Source organism: Azolla caroliniana, unplaced genomic scaffold (assembly GCF_043228905.1).
Source record: "Azolla caroliniana isolate FFs.n. ecotype wild unplaced genomic scaffold, voAzoCaro1.0.p SCAF_20, whole genome shotgun sequence".
NCBI classification, from domain to species: Eukaryota; Viridiplantae; Streptophyta; class Polypodiopsida; order Salviniales; family Salviniaceae; genus Azolla; species Azolla caroliniana.
In genome coordinates, this window is record NW_028230455.1 from 2,863,545 (window position 1) to 2,882,608 (window position 19,064).

The window sequence follows — 19,064 nt, forward strand, 5'->3', positions numbered from 1 at the left end:
CTACTGCGATAGTCTGAGTGCCATCCACCTTGCGAAGAACGCGGCCTACCATTCCCGGACGAAACACATCCAGCGTAGATACCACTAGATCCGGGAAAGGATAGAAGACAAGGAGTTCGTGTTGACGAAGATCCACACGGACGAGAACGGGTCGGATATGCTGACCAAGGTGCTCACACCCAACAAGCTGGAAGCATGCCGGAAGAGGATCGGGTTGGAGAGACATCCCATGCCGAAGTGAAGGGGGAGTTTGTTGGGATTTCGGTCCCTCCGGATGGGATGTCCGGAGATGAATGACGGCAAGCCCGGAGGCTGTTACGGAACCGTAGGATGAAGAGTACCCGGTTACGGAGCCGGATGCTGAAGACCCCGGTTACAGAGCCGGATGTCGTATGTACCCGGAGAGAGATCCGGATGCGGGGACATATCTGTGAATATGTTTGCCAAGGGCCCTTGAGTCTATATCTGTAAATAGCCCGAAAGTCATATGTGTATAAATATGACTTAGGGCAAACAGTTTTGTGTAGTTGTTGCTCATTTTTCTGTTTTCCACTAAGAGGGAGCGAAGTGAGAGCAGCCGAGAGAGAGTGAGAGAGAAAGAGGAAGGAAGAGGTCGACGCCTCTGTGTAATACCGCCGCCTGTGGCGAGGACAGCAAGCTCAAGGTCGTCGCCTTGCAGCTCGCCATTGTACATTCCGCGTATAGTGATAGTTGGAGTCTTGCACTCCCGTGGTTTTTTCCCATTTAGGGTTTTCCACGTAAAACATCCAGTGTACCCTTCTCTCTATTGTTTTCGTGCATTGTTGTATTTCCCGTTTTCTGTGAATCGATCCTGTTCCTCGGTTGTGGCCGAGCACGGAATTTCGACAGTGCCGCGATTTACGGAAGGACTAAAAACGGGCATGACAGACGGTATAGCCCCACCGGCACCAGTCCTCTTCTCGAATCCGGAGGAGGGACCGACGGTGGTGGACACTAGTAGTCCGGTGATTACAGCTATTGTCAAAGGGCACGAACTTCCCGGCACAGTAATCGATGGAGGTTCCGGGGTGAACGTAATAAGCCTCCACACGTGTGATGCCTTGGGTATACATGAATGGGAGCCATGTCCGTTCTGGCTACGGATGGCGGATACGAGCTCTGTACAGCCGACGGGCTTAATACGGAAATTGGAAGTCACCATAGGAGGTCACACATTTCACATCTCGGTTGTAGTGCTACAGCTACAGGCGCAAGGCGCGTACCCACTGTTGCTGGGCAGACCATGGTTGAAAACAGCACACATCAAGCAAAATTGGCGGAAAAATATGATTACCTTCCGGCGCGGAAAAGCCAAGGTCCGGGTACCGACACAACCACGGACGAGCAACGGTAAGGAATGCACACCGCTCTATGCGAAATGCGTGAACATGCTTGAAGGGTTGGCAAACAACGAAGAAGCCCAGTACTTGGAGGAACACCCGAAGATCGTACCACTCTTCGAGATTGACGTAGCTGAAGCCGTAGCGCCATACTTGCCGCAGCGGGACGAAACCGAAGCCGAACCAGACAAAGATTCGATTCGGGAATTACGGCAAGCACAGGAAGCGTTTGAACGGGAAATGGCCGTTTCCCAACGGGTAAAAACATCCCAGCTCAACGAAGTGAACCTAGGAAGCAAGGACGAATCAAAGTCGATACACATCGTGAAAGAAATGAAGCCGGAAGATAAAGCGGCGATGATCAAACTTCTCACGGAGTTTCGCGACGTATTCGCCTGGTCATACGAAGACATGCGAGGGTTGGACCCTCAATTATATCAGCATCAGATCCACTTAGGCAAGGACGCGAAACCAGTGGCGCAAAGACGTTACCGAATGAACCCCAACTACGCCGCCAAAGTGAAGGAGGAAATCGACAAACTCCTAAGAGTGGGCTTCATCCGGCCGGTAAAGAAAGCAACGTGGCTGAGCCCCATCGTCGTCATCCCAAAGAAGAACGGTAAAATCCGCGTGTGTGTAGATTACAGGAAACTAAATGCAGCCACAATTACGGATGCATTCCCTCTTCCGTTCACGGATGGAGTACTGGATGCCGTCGCCGGCCATGAAGTTTATAGTTTTTTAGACAGGTTCAGCGGATACAATCAAATCCGGATGCACCCGGACGACCAGGAGAAGACAGCGTTCGTCACCGAATGGGGGGTGTTTGTGGCCGAAGTAATGATGTTCGGCCTTAAAACGGCACCAGCAACGTTCCAGCGAATCATCATGGAGATCTTCGGCGAATACATTCCTGCCTTCATGCAGGTTTTCCTGGATGATTTTGCAGTCTATAGCCGGGGAAAAGACCATTTGCAGCACCTACGGTTATGCCTTGAAAAGTGTAGGTTATACCGGCTAAGCTTAAACCCAGCAAAATGCATCTTTGGAGTTTCAAGTGGAATCTTACTGGGACACATTGTAAGTAAGGAGGGCATTGCGGTCGACCCGGACAAAGTAAACGCGATACTAGGGGCACCGGCGCCGAAAACGGCCAAAGCACTAAGCCGATTCTTAGGACTGATCCGGTGGCACAGCCGGATGCTCCGTCACTTGGCTGACTTGGCTACACCATTACACACCGCGGTACATCGGACACCGTTCCAATGGACGGATACGGAGGATGAGGCATACAATGCCCTGAAGGTACTTTTGTCGCAAGCACCCGTCGTGCAGCCTCCGGATTGGAGCAAGGAATTTCATGTGTTCGTGGACGCTTCCGACATCGCTATCGGCAGCGCCTTAATGCAACTTACGGAGCCCAAATGGTACCGGCCGGTATATTACGCAAGCCGGAAGCTGTCCCAAGCAGAGAAGAACTATTCGACGACGGAACGGGAGGCCCTGGGCATGATCTACAGTGTAACAAAATTTCGTCATTACCTATTGGGAAGGAAGTTCTCCTTTCATGTGGATCACTCGGCGCTCCTGTACTTAGTGTCCAAGGCGTACCTGACCGGTAAGTTGGCCCGTTGGACCTTGCTGTTGCAGGAGTTCGAATTCGAGATCTTCCACCGGCCCGGTATCCAGCATGCCGTAGCAGACTACCTGAGCCGGTTAGAGTCCGAAGAATCAGGCGTCGGAGTATCGGATGAATTCCCGGACGCAGAGTTATTCCGTATCACCCCGGAAACGGCAGCGGACGACACAGTGGCATCAGAAGATAGGTGGCTGACAAACATGCACCAGTTCCTAAGCACGGGCCTGCCACCGGAGGAAATGAACCGGGACGAGAGGAAACGACTGGCGGTGCAGAGCCGCAATTTCTGTCTGTTACGGGACACTCTCTACCACAAGGGAGCAGATGGAATATGGAGACGGGCAGTCCGTAGTGACGAGAAACAAGTAATCTTACGGTAAGCACATTGTGGGGTTGCCGGAGGACACTATGCCGGGGAAGCGACGGCAAGGAAAGTATGGCAGAGCGGCTTATGGTGGCCCACGACGTTAAAAGACGCCGTCAAGTATGCTAAGGAATGTGACCTATGCCAACGAATGGGCCAGCCTACGGAGCAAGCACGGATGCCACACCAACCGGTACTTCCACTAGAGCCATTCCAGAAGTGGGGGTTGGATTTTGTTGGACCGTTCAAGCCACCGGCAATGAGAACGGGTAATCGTTATGTCATCGTGGCAACAGATTATTGCACTAAATGGGTGGAGGCTAGGGCCTTGAGAGACAATACCGCGTCATCCACAGCAAAATTCCTGTACGAGAACATTTGGTGCCGATATGGATGTCCGATTGAATTAATCAGCGACCAAGGAGGGCACTTCCTCGGCCAGGTAGTTGAAAGCTTAACAACGTTCTATGCCGTGGTCCATAAACGGAGCACACCGTACTACCCACAAGCGAACGGGTTAGCAGAGTCCACCAACAAAACGCTGCAGAACATTCTCCGCAAAATCGTCAATGAAAACCGGACGGACTGGGACACAAAGCTCCATAGCGCGCTATGGGCGTACCGGACGGCATACAAAACAAGTATCCGGACAACGCCGTTCCGGTTAGCGTTCGGCTTAGAGGCGGTCATGCCGGTGGAATTTCAGGTACCAAGCTTACGGATCCAACTACGGGAACGGCTGAATGAAAAGGAGTCGGAAGAAAGGCGGCTAGCAGCACTATGCGAACTGGAGGAGCAACGGCTGGCCAGCATCCTACACATGGAACTGGAGCAACGACGACGGAAAGCGTTCGTTGACCGTCACCGGAAAGGTAATGAAAAGATGTTCGAAATCGGAAAGCCGGTGCTAGTATTCCAAACGAGGATGGGCAAGATGCCGGGTAAACTCCGGTTTAGATGGACAGGCCCGTATTGGCTAACACGGGAATACAACGGGTCCTATCAGTTAGGGACACTTGCCGGTGAAGTGCTAGGCAAGTGGGTCAACGGATTTAGACTAAAGCCCTATAAAGGACCGATGCCAAGTAACCCGTTTATGCAGCCCACCGGCACTATACCGGGAACGGTACGGATGGAAGAAAAAGACGACGGGGAACCCGTAGAAGAGGCGAAGGAAGACACGGCAACCCGTAAGGAAAATGGTAAGGGTCCGAAGGGACCTACGGATGTGTAAGATCACATACAGTCATTAAAATAAAAATAAATAAATAATAAAAAATCATTAAAAATCGAGGTATGAACGGACGTGAAAGCAAGGAGCGAAAAGGTACGTAGTGGGCATTTAAGAGCCGCCACATTGCTTAATACTAAATTGGTACACGACGTGCGCATGCTCGAAAAAGGCGCCAAGACGCACAGAGAAAAAGAAGAACGCATGGAGACCTTTTTTTTTCGCGAGCCAAGAAGCACAGAAGCACCAAGGCAGTGGAAGCTTAGCAAACGCGAACCTGCACTCAGAGAACCCCCACGTTCGGAACGCTCTCTCTCTCGCTCTCACTCTCATCACCACTCTACCTCGCCATCTTTCCTCGACCTCGAAGCAGACATGGAACCACAAACGCTGTCGGAAGCGGCCAGGAAATGGCTCAGGCAACACGGACTGGATGGGTTCTTGACCATCATGGAGGCACCACCGCACAGAGAAGCCGACCGGGTCATCAAGGAGCTCGACACAGAAGTCATCACCGAAGAAGCGATCCGTGCGCTAACAGGCCTTCCGGAGGGAGGTATTTTTCAGATTGATAACCCAACCTCGGAGCAACTCATCCGATATTTCGGTGAGTACTCTGTAGCCGGCAAAGGCTATCGAACGCAGGGCGGCGAAGATCCGCTATTCAGGGAGATAGCTCGAGTGCTCCATGAGTACGGCCACGTGTACCCCCGACCCCCTGTCATGCCAAAAAATCGGGCAGGGATGATCATAGCCACCTATGAAGGGATCAAGGTGGACTGGCCGGTGTTGATTGCAGACGGTTTGTGCGCGGCAATCGACATGGTACGAGGAAAGGACGGCAAGGAGGGCCGGAAGCTGTGGCATGCCGTAGCTCAGTGGATAACATTGCTCAGTGGATAACATTGACCGCCGGGACAGCGGGGGAGCGTTCGGAACCGCAAAAGGAAGAAACGCCCCCAACTCAACCTGAGCAAACCACAAGGGAGGAACCGGAACCGGTGCGTATAGAACCGGCCTTGATACAAGAAGTCATTCCAACGGCTCCGGAGACAGCGAGAACCGGAACTCAACAGCCGGCGAGCCCAGCCAGCACACACGGCGGCCAAGGAGTAGAACCAGAACGGCAAATACAGGCACTCAGGCCAGACAATTCCGCAGTGAACGAGCCGACCCGACCAGTACAGCAGCAAGGCACCATTAGCATGTGGCTACGGTGGGTAGGCGAGCAGATCGCCGGAGCGGTCGAGTACATAGAGGCGGAGGAGAGAGCGCACCACGAACGGTTGCTCGTCACAACCGTAGATCTAGAGACGGCCCGGTCCAAAATCCGGAGCCTTGAACAAGACTTGGACAGGGTCACAAGGGAAATGGCTCAATTGGCTTTGACAACACAAGTCCAAGCACCGGTGACTCCGGGCAATGTACAGAATATAGCGACAGATCAACCTGTACATAGCAATCAGACCCCGGCAACGGAAACCGTTCCGGAGAGAAATGCGGCACAAGCCCAAGAGGTTGCAGACTTAAAGGATGAGCTAGCTGCCCAAGAAGCGCTGAGGAGCCGCGAAAGAGAGTTGAAGACGGCAGCGGAGGCAGAACTCAAAAAGACTGCTGAAAATCTACGCCGGGCCGAGGAGAGCTTACGAAAAGGCCACCAAGCGTACGACCGGCTCAAGGAGGAAAAGGAGAAAATGCTGCAAGAGAAGGACAGGCTCCGGAGAAACGCCGAAACAGAAATAGAGCGCCTGAAAGAGGAACTCCGGCAGCTAAAGGACCGGGAGGACCGGAACCATCGCCAGATCAACGGCAAGCTCAAACAAAAAATGGAGGAATTTGAGCAATTGCACCGGGAGTATAAACGGTTGCAAACAGAGCACAAGGAACGGACGAATGAGCTCCGGCAAGCAGTTGATCAGACCGCAACGGCATACGCTAATGAACAAGCGGAAACCAGAAGACGGTTGGAAGAGGCGGAGAAGGTTCGGACAGAGCTCCTCAGGCAACAGCAGGCGGAAAAAGAAAGAGCGGCGGAGGTACTGCAGAAGCTGCAGACAACATATCAAGGGCAGCTGACGCGCTACAGAGAGCAGGCGGAGGATACGGCGAATCTCATCAAGCAGTTGAAGGAGGAACGACAAGTTGTGGAAAGTAGAGCGCAAATGGGAGCAAGTCGCATCCAGGATATCATGCGGGCCTGGTTGAACCAGACCAAGAGCTTGATTGACAACGGGTCTGTCAAATGGTGGACCAAGTGGGCCACGAACGCGGCGGAACTCCAATTGCTCCGGGCCGACGTAGAGAACCGGTGGAAGGAGGGAGATGATTGCTATATGCTGACTTCCGAAGACTTCACCGGTATAAGAGATGAGCTGGCCGAAGACTTTCAAGCCTTGGCAGAGGACCAGCTAGGGCAAGTCCGACAACTTGTAGCTCAGCTGGACGACGACAGGCTGGAGGCGCAAATCCAGTTTGAAAGCTACGAGAGGTCCCGGATCCGGGAAGAGAAAGCACGAGAACCGGTTACGGTCAACCTCAGTGATGAGGAACCGTTACTGGAAGGAGACCGGACCGGAAGCAGTCAAACGGAGATGCCGAAGTCAGAGAAACAAACGGAGCAGCCGCCTATAGAGCAGCCGGAGCAGCCTCAGTCCCAACCGCAACCACAGCAGCAGCAGCAAGCACAGCCGCAACAACCACAACCGGAAGAACAATTCGAAAATTTGGAACAAAGTATTTTGGACAATTTGGGTGAACAATGAAGGGGCCGAGAAGGGTTCGACGTACAAGGTACTGTCCCACGGGCGTGCCATGTGTTACCGGCCGGCAAGGAATCCAAAATACGGAGTGAAGGAATTAATTAAGTATGGTTGTAAATAAGCATAGTGTGGACGGACAGACTGGAAACGGTATGCCGTTCCAGATCCTGACGGATCCCGAATAGGTGCGATAGGCACCGTTTTGTACTACGGGCCGGAAACCTATTTAAAGGCCCGGACCCCATTGTAATCGAAGCGAATAATTAATAGAGCATATGGTGTTTATACTTCTGTGTTGATTTCCGTTCTGTAGTTACTATGATATCTTACGCGTGTAATTAACCAAAGCACTCAAATCGTGTAACCTACGTAAGTCGGTGTAATCGTTGAATCTTAATCCTATGCCGTAATCACCCTTTGGTGAAGTGTCTCCGTGACACCTTGTGTTAAGCCTTCTCCGGTCAGAGAATAACAGGTAACAAATCGTAAAGATTCAATACTGAGGCTAATATACAATAACTCAGCGACAAATTTTTCTCGCACATTTTTCTTTCTGATTCTTTACGAATGCCTTCGAAATATGGCCAAATTGCGCTTGTAGTCCAACGGTTAGGATAATTGCCTTCCAAGCAATAGACCCGAGTTCAACTCTCGGCAAGCGCATACTATGTTATTTGAATCACTACATCCATCGGAAAAGAAAAAATGATTCAATTCCATTCCAGTCCAGAATGATACGTACCTTTCAAATTTTCATAACTACAACGTAACAAGACAGCACCATAGTGATTTAATCTAAAGCTTTGCCAAAACAACTATTTTCCTCAACTAGTTTCATTTCTTTCTTAGAATAAACTAAGGCCCAACTTTTTCTCACTTATGTGACAAATTGTAAATATTAAGGGCTCACACTGATAAGACATATTTGTGCGGTTTCAGTCTTATAGTTAATGTATTTGCTTTGCAAGCAATAGATAGAGCTTCAACATGTCGTTAATGCACATTGTGTGCTTTACAGTAGAATTCCAATGGTACAAGCAAAATTTATTTCAGTCAATTCGAGAACGGCTTTTGACAAGACACGCTTTTTAACAATATTGCAGAAAATTGAATTAATATGAAGCTTTGCTCAAATGGACCGTTTTCATGGACTAGTTTCATTTGGATCTCACAAGAAACGTAAGAGCACTATTGGTTTATTCAGGTAACAAATCGTACAGATTCAATACTGAGGCTAATATACAATAACTCAGCGACAAATTTTTCTCGCACATTTTTCTTTCTGATTCTTTACGAATGCCTTGGAAATATGGCCAAATTGCGCTTGTCATCCAACGGTTAGGATAATTGCCTTCCAAGCAATAGACCCGAGTTCAACTCTCGGCAAGCGCATACTATGTTATTTGAATCACTACATCCAACGGAAAAGAAAAAATGATTCAATTCCATTCCAGTCCAGAATGATACGTACCTTTCAAATTTTCATAACTAGAACGTAACAAGAAAGCACCATAGTGATTTAATCTAAAGCTTTGCCAAAACAACTATTTTCCTCAACTAGTTTCATTTCTTTCTTAGAATAAACTAAGGCCCAACTTTTTCTCACTCATGTGACAAATTGTAAATATTAAGGGCTCACACTTATAAGAGATATTTGTGCGGTTTCAGTCTTATAGTTAATGTATTTTCGTTACAAGCAATAGATAGAGCTTCAACATGTCGTTAACGCACATTGTGTGCTTTAGAGTAGAATTCCAATGGTACAAGCAAAATTTATTTCAGTAAATTCGAGAACGGCTTTTGACAAGACACGCTTTTTAACAATATTGCAGAAAATGGAATTAATATGAAGCTTTGCTCAAATAGACCGTTTTCATGGACTAGTTTCATTTGGATCTTACAAGAAACGTAAGAGCACTATTGGTTTATTCAGGTAACAAATCGTAAAGATTCAATACTGAGGCTAATATACAATAACTCAGCGACAAATTTTTCTCGCACATTTTTCTTTCTGATTCTTTACGAATGCCTTGGAAATATGACCAAATTGCGCTTGTAGTCTAACGGTTAGGATAATTGCCTTCCAAGCAATAGACCCGAGTTCAACTCTCGGCAAGCGCATACTATGTTATTTGAATCACTTCATCCAACGGAAAAGAAAAAATGATTCAATTCCATTCCAGTCCAGAATGATACGTACCTTTCAAATTTTCATAACTACAACGTAACAAGACAACACCATAGTGATTTAATCTAAAGCTTTGCCAAAACAACTATTTTCCTGACCTAGTTTCATTTCTATCTTACAATAAACTAAGGCCCAACTTTTTCTCACTTATGTGATAAATTGTAAAGATTAAGGGCTCACACTGATATGAGATATTTGTGCGGTTGTAGTCTTATCGTTAATATATTTGCTTTGAAAACAATAGATAGAGCTTCAACATGTCGTTAATGCACATTGTGTGCTTTAGAGTAGAATTCCAATAGTACAAGCAAAATTTATTTCAGTCACTTCGAGAACGGCTTTTGACAAGACACGCTTTTTAACAATATTGCAGAAAATTGAATTAATATCAAGCTTTGCTCAAATGGACCGTTTTCATGGAGTAGTGTCATTTGGATCTTACAAGAAACGTAAGAGCACTATTGGTTTATTCAGGTAACAAATCGTAAAGATTCAATACTGAGGCTAATATACAATAACTCAGCGACAAATTTTTCTCGCACATTTTTCTTTCTGAATCTTTACGAATGCCTTGGAAATATGGCCAAATTGCGCTTGTCGTCCAACAGTTAGGATAATTGCCTTCCAAGCAATAGACCCGAGTTCAACTCTCGGCAAGCGCATACTATGTTATTTGAATCACTTCATCCAACGGAAAAGAAAAAATGATTCTATCCCATTCCAGTCCAGAATGATACGTACCTTTCAAATTTCCATAACTACAACGGAACAAGACAACACCATAGTGATTTAATCTAAAGCTTTGCCAAAACAACTATTTTCCTGACCTAGTTTCATTTCTATCTTAGAATAAACTAAGGCCCAACTATTTCTCACTTATGTGACAAATTGTAAAGATTAAGGGCTCACACTGATATGAGATATTTGTGCGGTTGTAGTCTTATCGTTAATGTATTTGCTTTGCAAGCAATAGATAGAGCTTCAACATGTCGTAACTCCACGTTGTGTGCTTTAGAGTAGAATTCCAATGGTACAAGCAAAATTTATTTCAGTCAATTCGAGAACGGCTTTTGACAAGACACGCTTTTTAAAAATATTGCTAAAAATTGAATTAATATGAAGCTTTGCTCAAATGGACCGTTTTCATGGACTAGTTTCAATTGGATCTTACAAGAAACGTAAGAGCACTATTGGTTTATTCAGGTAACAAACCGTAAAGTTTCAATACTCAGGCTAATATACAATAACTCAGCGACAAATTTTTCTCGCACATTTTTCTTTCTGATTGTTTACGAATCCCTTGGAAATATGGCCAAATTGCGCTTGTAGTCCAACGGTTAGGATAATTGCCTTCCAAGCAATAGACCCGAGTTCAACTCTCGGCAAGCGCATACTATGTTATTTGAATCACTACATCCAACGGAAAAGAAAAAATGATTCAATTCCATTCCAGTCCAGAATGATACGTACCTTTCAAATTTTCATAACTAGAACGTAACAAGAAAGCACCATAGTGATTTAATATAAAGCTTTGCCAAAACAACTATTTTCCTCAACTAGTTTCATTTCTTTCTTAGAATAAACTAAGGCCCAACTTTTTCTCACTCATGTGACAAATTGTAAATATTAAGGGCTCACACTTATAAGAGATATTTGTGCGGTTTCAGTCTTATAGTTAATGTATTTTCGTTGCAAGCAATAGATAGAGCTTCAACATGTCGTTAATGCACATTGTGTGCTTTAGAGTAGAATTCCAATGGTACAAGCAAAATTTATTTCAGTCAATTCGAGAACGGCTTTTGACCAGACACGCTTTTTAACAATATTGCAGAAAATTGAATTAATATGAAGCTTTGCTCAAATGGACCGTTTTCATGGACTAGTTTCAATTGGATCTTACAAGAAACGTAAGAGCACTATTGGTTTATTCAGGTAACAAATCATAAAGATTCAATACTGAGGCTAATATACAATAACTCAGCGACAAATTTTTCTCGCACATTTTTTTTTCTGATTCTTTACGATGTCGTAGTGTATTTCGTACACTACGTGAAAAAGTAAAAATAATATAACCGATTTAATTACATATAAATAAATAAAATAAGAATATCAAGATATTTATCACCAATAAATAAAATAAAAATATCAAGATATTTATCACGTGGATAGGGCAAGATTTGAACCTTGTACCTCCACGTAGCCAAACCTCAACTTTACCATTATGCTACCTTATCTTTAGTGTTCTATAAATAGATTTAATAATTATAACTGCTTTATTTGCGCCTACCTTTATTAAAAGGTAAATCATGTATTTTTAGAGTGCGTGAATATTTTATAGAAAAACGCAAGCGACTAAAAAGTGACTCATGCACATCTAGCGTGCATGAGCACTATATTTAGCAAATAAAAGCAAGGATTAGAAAAGCATCACATGCACATTTAGTGTGCATGAACATATTAGAAAAAAAAAGCATGTAGCTATGCTTAGTCTCTCCCATCACTACATAAGGATGGGGAGCACAATGTAATAGGCGTGTGAAATATTTGGGAAATTGGATATATTTCCTAAAACACCAATTAATAAAATATACTCGTGGGATTCACGAAGTTTAAGATAATCTATCTCTTTCAATCTAAATTCATATTCTTACATAAATATTGATTAAATTAATACTTGTGGGATTCACAAGATTAGCCTCAAATTCTTCCTCCTCCTAGTCCAAAACCCCGGTGGTTCCCACCCGACTCACGCAAACGATCCGGAGCCGAAAGGCACGACACAGTTGGTGAACCCGACGTGAAGGCGGGTGGCAAGGAGATGGAGAATCAACAAGAGGCGATGAACATGATGATGATGATGTTCGAGAGAATGCTACAAGAACAACGCGAGATGTCGGAGATCACGACAGTAGTACAACGGCTCGTGCAACAGAACGGGCAATTCGATGGAAAGGACGTGTCACGCTATCTACGTGACTACAAAATGGAGATGTTGCGATATGGTATCTCAGAAAGATTGCAAGTGTTATCTTTCAACCGGGTGGCTACGGATGAGCTTCAAGAGAGAATCCACGAGATACGACAACAAAGCCCGATGTGGGAGTCCTTTGAAGAAGCTATACGAGACACATATGACTATCTAAGACCGAAGCGGACGAGGACATGGTCCACGAACGGCGGTCAACAGTGGGTGAAAAGCGGCCACCGACTACCACCGAAGGAGAGCTTGATGCGGAAGGGTTCGGAGATGCATGAAAAGTCGCAAGTCGACATTGAAGGGGAGCTTAAAACCGAACCAAAGTCGAGGCCAACAAAGGACGAGGAGGAGGAAGATCGAGGACGAAAGGGTATCCCCACACCGGTTCCAGAGACTTCGGCGGCTGTGCCCGTGCACCAACGTGAGACTGGAGAGACGGAATGTGTCGGTGGAAAAGTGGAGGACCGGAAGGGCAACGAGGAAGACAAAGTAAATGAGCACGAACGAAGGGATTCCTTCACCATTGTTTCGGAGACTTCGGTACTGGAGCCCGGGTGTCGACATAACACCGAAGATAAGGAAAGTGGCGGCAACGAAACGAAGGTCGAAGCCGATGCATACGAAGGAGAGATAGCCAAGGAGAACATGGCTATGGGTGAAACAACGGAAGATGATAATACCGAGGATTCCTACCCACTAATTCTAGAGACTTCGGCGGTTGTGTCCGAGAACCAACGTGAGACCGGAGAGACGGGAGGTGGCAACAAGGAAGGTAAAGTCGGAAGCCGGTTCGGATGGAAGATGATCCGTATGAAATTCCGATGTAAACAAAAGCATGACAACGCGAAGGTCGAGTCTACGATGGGAGAAGCATGTAATACGGAGCACGCACTACGGCACCAAAAGAAGCACGTGCTACGGCGTAAAGAGAAGCACACGCTACGGCGCAAAAAGAAGCACATGCTACGGTGCAAAAATAAGCATGCACTACGGGGTAATACGGCGCATGCACTACGATGGAATACGAAGCATGCGCTACGGCCTAATACGACGCATGCGCAACATCGAGAAATAAAGCATGCATTAAAGCCGCACAAGGACCTAACAGCGAGCGCGTATTCGGAGGTCGACATCGACGCGTGGGTAGAACCTACGGAAGACAAGCGCGGAGTGGAGAGAGACAACACACCGAGATGCTCAAGAGTACCACAAGGGACCATGACAACCACTCATGGCAATGCAAAGAATGAACAAAGAATATGGTGGATCGGATGGCGACAATGGTTCGGGTGGAAAGAATGGGTCTACTCAAAATGGAGAGACAAAGTTGACATAGCGGGACAAACGGAGGATGAAGGGGAGACAACGAGCATCGGCAACTTCGGCACATACCGGAGGATGTGCGGGTTCGGAGGGGGCGAGTGTCGTAGTGTATTTCGTACACTACGTGAAAAAGTAAAAAATAATATAACCGATTTAATTACATATAAATAAATAAAATAATATATCAAGATATTTATCACGTGCATAGGGCAGGATTTGAACCCTGTACCTCCACATAGCCAAACCTCAACTTTACCATTATGCTACCTTATCTTTAGTGTTCTATAAATAGATTTAATAACTATAACTGCTTTATTTGCGCCTACCTTTATTAAAAAGGTAAATCGTGCATTTTTAGAGTGCGTGAATATTTTATAGAAAAACGCAAGCAACTAAAAAGTGACTCATGCACATCTAGCGTGCATGAGCACTATATTTAGCAAATAAAAGCAAGGATTAGAAAAGCATCACATGCACATTTAGTGTGCATGAACATATTAGAAAAAAAAAGCATGTAGCTATGCTTAGTCTCTCCCATCACTACATAAGGATGGGGAGCACAATGTAATAGGTGTGTGAAAAATATTTGGGAAATTGGATATATTTCCTAAAACACCAACAATCAATAAAATATACTCGTGGGATTCACGAAGTTTAAGATAATCTATCTCTTTCAATCTAAATTCATATTCTTACATAAATATTGATTAATGTAATACTTGTGGGATTCACAAGGTTTGATCTCTTTTCTCAATCTACTCTAATCTATTCTAAATTATTTCAATTTATTACTACGATTTAGATAAACTAAAACAATTATACTTGTGGGATTCACAACTTTCTATATCTCTTTCTTATAATCTATTCATATTCATAACTAGTTTAGCCTCAAATTCTTCCTCCTCCTAGTCCAAAACCCCGGTGGTTCCCACCCGACTCACGCAAACGATCCGGAGCCGAAAGGCACGACAACGAATGCCTTGGAAATATGGCCAAATTGCGCTTGTCGTCCAACGGTTAGGATAATTGCCTTCCAAGCAATAGACCCGAGTTCAACTCTCGGCAAGCGCATACTATGTTATTTGAATCACTTCATCCAACGGAAAAGAAAAACTGATTCAATTCCAATCCAGTCCAGATTGATACGTACGTTTCAAACTTTCATAACTAGAACGTAACAAGACAGCACCATAGTGATTTAATCTAAAGCTTTGCCAAAACAACTATTTTCCTCAACTAGTTTCATTTCTTCCTTAGAATAAACTAAGGCCCAACTTTTTCTCACTCATGTGACAAATTGTAAAGATTAAGGGCTCACACTGATATGAGATATTTGTGCGGTTGTAGTCTTATCGTTAATGTATTTTCTTTGCAAGCAATAGATAGAGCTTCAACATGTCGTAACTCCACGTTGTGTGCTTTAGAGTAGAATTCCAATGGTACAAGCAAAATTTATTTCAGTCAATTCGAGAACAGCTTTTGACAAGACACGCTTTTGAACAATATTGTAGAAAATTGAATTAATATGAAGCTTTCCTTAAATGGACCGTTTTCATGGACTAGTTTCATTTGGAACTTACAAGAAACGTAAGAGCACTATTGGTTTATTCAGGTAACAAACCGTAAAGTTTCAATACTGAGGCTAATATACAATAACTCAGCGACAAATTTTTCTCGCACATTTTTCTTTCTGATTCTTTACGAATGCCTTGGAAATATAGCCAAATTGCGCTTGTAGTCCAACGGTAACGATAATTGCCTTCCAAGCAATAGACCCGAGTTCAACTCTCGGCAAGCGCATACTATGTTATTTGAATCACTTCATCCAACGGAAAAGAAAAAATGATTCAATTCCAATCCAGTCCAGAATGATACATACCTTTCAAATTTTCATAACTACAACGTAACAAGACAGCACCATAGTGATTTAATCTAAAGCTTTGCCAAAACAAATATTTTCCTCAACTAGTTTCATTTCTTTCTTAGAATAAACTAAGGCCCAACTTTTTCTCACTCATGTGACAAATTGTAAAGATTAAGGGCTCACACTGATATGAGATATTAGTGCGGTTGTAGTCTTATAGTTAATGTATTTGCTTTGCAAGCAATAGATAGAGCTTCAACATGTCGTAACTCCACGTTTTGTGCTTTAGAGTAGAATTCCAATGGTACAAGCAAAATTTATTTCAGTCAATTCGAGAACAGCTTTTGACAAGACACGTTTCTTAACAATATTGCAGAAAATTGAATTAATATGAAGCTTTGTCAAATGGACCGTTTTCATGGACTTGTTTCATTAGGATCTTACAAGAAATGTAAGAGCACTACTGGTTTATTCAGGTAACAGATCGTAAAGATTCAATACTGAGGCTAATATACAATAACTCAGCGACAAAGTTTTCTCACACATTTTTCTTTCTGATTCTTTACGAATGCCTTGGAAATATGGCCAAATTGCGCTTGTAGTCCAACGGTTAGGATAATTGCCTTCCAAGCAATAGACCCGAGTTCAACTCTCGGCAAGCGCATACTATGTTATTTGAATAACTACATCCAACGGAAAAGAAAAAATGATTCAATTCCATTCCAGTCCAGAATGATACGTACCTTTCAAATTTTCATAACTAGAACGTAACAAGACAGCACCATAGTGATTTAATCTAAAGCTTTACCAAAACAACTATTTTCCTCAATTAGTTTCATTTCTTTCTTAGAATAAACTAAGGCCCAACTTTTTCTGACTCATGTGACAATTTGTAAAGATTAAGGGCTCACACTGATATGAGATATTTGTGCGGTTGTAGTCTTATAGTTAATGTATTTGCTTTGCAAGCAATAGATAGAGCTTCAACATGTCGTAACTCCACGTTGTGTGCTTTAGAGTAGAATTCCAATGGTACAAGCAAAATTTATTTCAGTCAATTCGAGAACAGCTTTTGACAAGACACGTTTCTTAACAATATTGCAGAAAATTGAATTGATATGAAGCTTTGTCAAATGGACCGTTTTCATGGACTTGTTTCATTAGGATCTTACAAGAAACGTAAGAGCACTACTGGTTTATTCAGGTAACAGATCGTAAAGATTCAATACTGAGGCTAATATACAATAACTCAGCGACAAAGTTTTCTCACACATTTTTCTTTCTGATTCTTTACGAATGCCTTGGAAATATGGCCAAATTGCGCTTGTAGTCCAACGGTTAGGATAATTGCCTTCCAAGCAATAGACCCGAGTTCAACTCTCGGCAAGCGCATACTATGTTATTTGAATCACTACATCCAACGGAAAAGAAAAAATGATTCAATTCCATTCCAGTCCAGAATGATACGTACCTTTCAAATTTTCATAACTAGAACGTAACAAGACAGCACCATAGTGATTTAATCTAAAGCTTTACCAAAACAACTATTTTCCTCAATTAGTTTCATTTCTTTCTTAGAATAAACTAAGGCCCAACTTTTTCTGACTCATGTGACAATTTGTAAAGATTAAGGGCTCACACTGATATGAGATATTTGTGCGGTTGTAGTCTTATAGTTAATGTATTTGCTTTGCAAGCAATAGATAGAGCTTCAACATGTCGTAACTCCACGTTGTGTGCTTTAGAGTAGAATTCCAATGGTACAAGCAAAATTTATTTCACTCAATTCGAGAACGGCTTTTGACAAGACACACTTTTTAACAATATTGCAGAAAATTGAATTAATATGAAACTTTGCTCAAATGGACCGTTTTCATGGACTAGTTTCATTTGGATCTTACAAGAAACGTAAGAGCACTATTGGTTTATTCAGGTAACAAATCGTAAAGATTCAATAATCAGGCTAATATACAATAACTCAGCGAAAAAATTTTCTCGCACATTTTTCTTTCTGATTCTTTACGAATGCCTTGTAAATATGGCCAAATTGCGCTTGTAGTCCAACGGTTAGGATAATTGGCTTCCAAGCAATAGACCCGAGTTCAACTCTCGGCAAGCACATACTATGTTATTTGATGCACTTCATCCAACGGAAAAGAAAAAATGATTCAATTCCATTCCAGTCCAGAATGATACGTACCTTTCAAATTTTCATAACTACAACGTAACAAGACAACACCATAGTGATTTAATCTAAAGCTTTGCCAAAACAACTATTTTCCTGACCTAGTTTCATTACTATCTTAGAATAAACTAAGGCCCAACTATTTCTCACTTATGTGACAAATTGTAAAGATTAAGGGCTCACACTGATATGAGATATTTGTGCGGTTGTAGTCTTATCGTTAATATATTTGCTTTGCAAGCAATAGATAGAGCTTCAACATGTCGTTAATGCACATTGTGTGCTTTAGAGTAGAATTCCAATAGTACAAGCAAAATTTATTTCAGTCATTTCGAGAACGGCTTTTGACAAGAAACGCTTTTTAACAATATTGCAGAAAATGAATTAATATGAAGCTTTCCTCAAATGGACCGTTTTCATGGACTAGTTTCATTTGGATCTTACAAGAAACGTAAGAGCACTATTGGTTTATTCAGGTAACAAATCGTAAAGATTCAATACTGAGGCTAATATACAATAACTCAGCGACAAATTTTTCTCGCACATTTTTCTTTCTGATTCTTTACGAATGCCTTGGAAATATGGCCAAATTGCGCTTGTCGTCGAACGGTTAGGATAATTGCCTTCCAAGCAATAGACCCGAGTTCAACTCTCGGCAAGCGCATACTATGTTATTTGAATCACTTCATCCAACGGAAAAGAAAAAATGATTCAATTCCATTCCAGTCCAGAATGATACGTACCTTTCAAATTTTCATAACTACAACGTAACAAGACAACACCATAGTGATTTAATCTAAAGCTTTGCCAAAACAACTATTTTCCTGACCTAGTTTCATTTCTATCTTAGAATAAACTAAGGCCCAACTTTTTCTCACTTATGTGACAAATTGTAAAGATTAAGGCCTCATACTGATATGAGATATTTTTGCGGTTGTAGTCCTATGGTTAACGTATTTGCTTTGCAAGCAATAGATAGAGCTTCAACATGTCGTAAGTGCACATTGCTTGCTTTAGAGCAGTATTCCAATGGGACAAGCAAAATTTATTTCAGTCAATTCGAGAACGGCTTTTCACAGGACACGCTTTTTAAGAATATTGCAGAAAATTGAATTAATATGAAGCTTTGCTGAAATGGACCGTTTTCAAGGACTAGTTCCATTTGGATCTTAC

General features: G+C 43.4%; 6 non-coding genes across 6 annotated transcripts; all 6 read left to right on the forward strand.

Moving 5' to 3' along the window:
* Positions 1 to 7,945: 7,945 nt before the first annotated feature.
* TRNAG-UCC (transfer RNA glycine (anticodon UCC)) lies at positions 7,946 to 8,017 on the forward strand. The gene has a single exon. It is a non-coding gene; the product is annotated as a tRNA-Gly (tRNA).
* Positions 8,018 to 9,403: 1,386 nt separating this feature from the next.
* TRNAG-UCC (transfer RNA glycine (anticodon UCC)) lies at positions 9,404 to 9,475 on the forward strand. Its single transcript has one exon. It is a non-coding gene; the product is annotated as a tRNA-Gly (tRNA).
* A 1,386-nt stretch (positions 9,476 to 10,861) lies between these two features.
* Positions 10,862 to 10,933, forward strand: TRNAG-UCC (transfer RNA glycine (anticodon UCC)). The gene has a single exon. It is a non-coding gene; the product is annotated as a tRNA-Gly (tRNA).
* Positions 10,934 to 14,841: 3,908 nt separating this feature from the next.
* Positions 14,842 to 14,913, forward strand: TRNAG-UCC (transfer RNA glycine (anticodon UCC)). The gene has a single exon. It is a non-coding gene; the product is annotated as a tRNA-Gly (tRNA).
* A 1,385-nt stretch (positions 14,914 to 16,298) lies between these two features.
* On the forward strand, positions 16,299 to 16,370 carry TRNAG-UCC (transfer RNA glycine (anticodon UCC)). The gene has a single exon. It is a non-coding gene; the product is annotated as a tRNA-Gly (tRNA).
* Positions 16,371 to 17,026: 656 nt separating this feature from the next.
* On the forward strand, positions 17,027 to 17,098 carry TRNAG-UCC (transfer RNA glycine (anticodon UCC)). The gene has a single exon. It is a non-coding gene; the product is annotated as a tRNA-Gly (tRNA).
* The last annotated feature ends 1,966 nt before the right edge of the window (positions 17,099 to 19,064 follow it).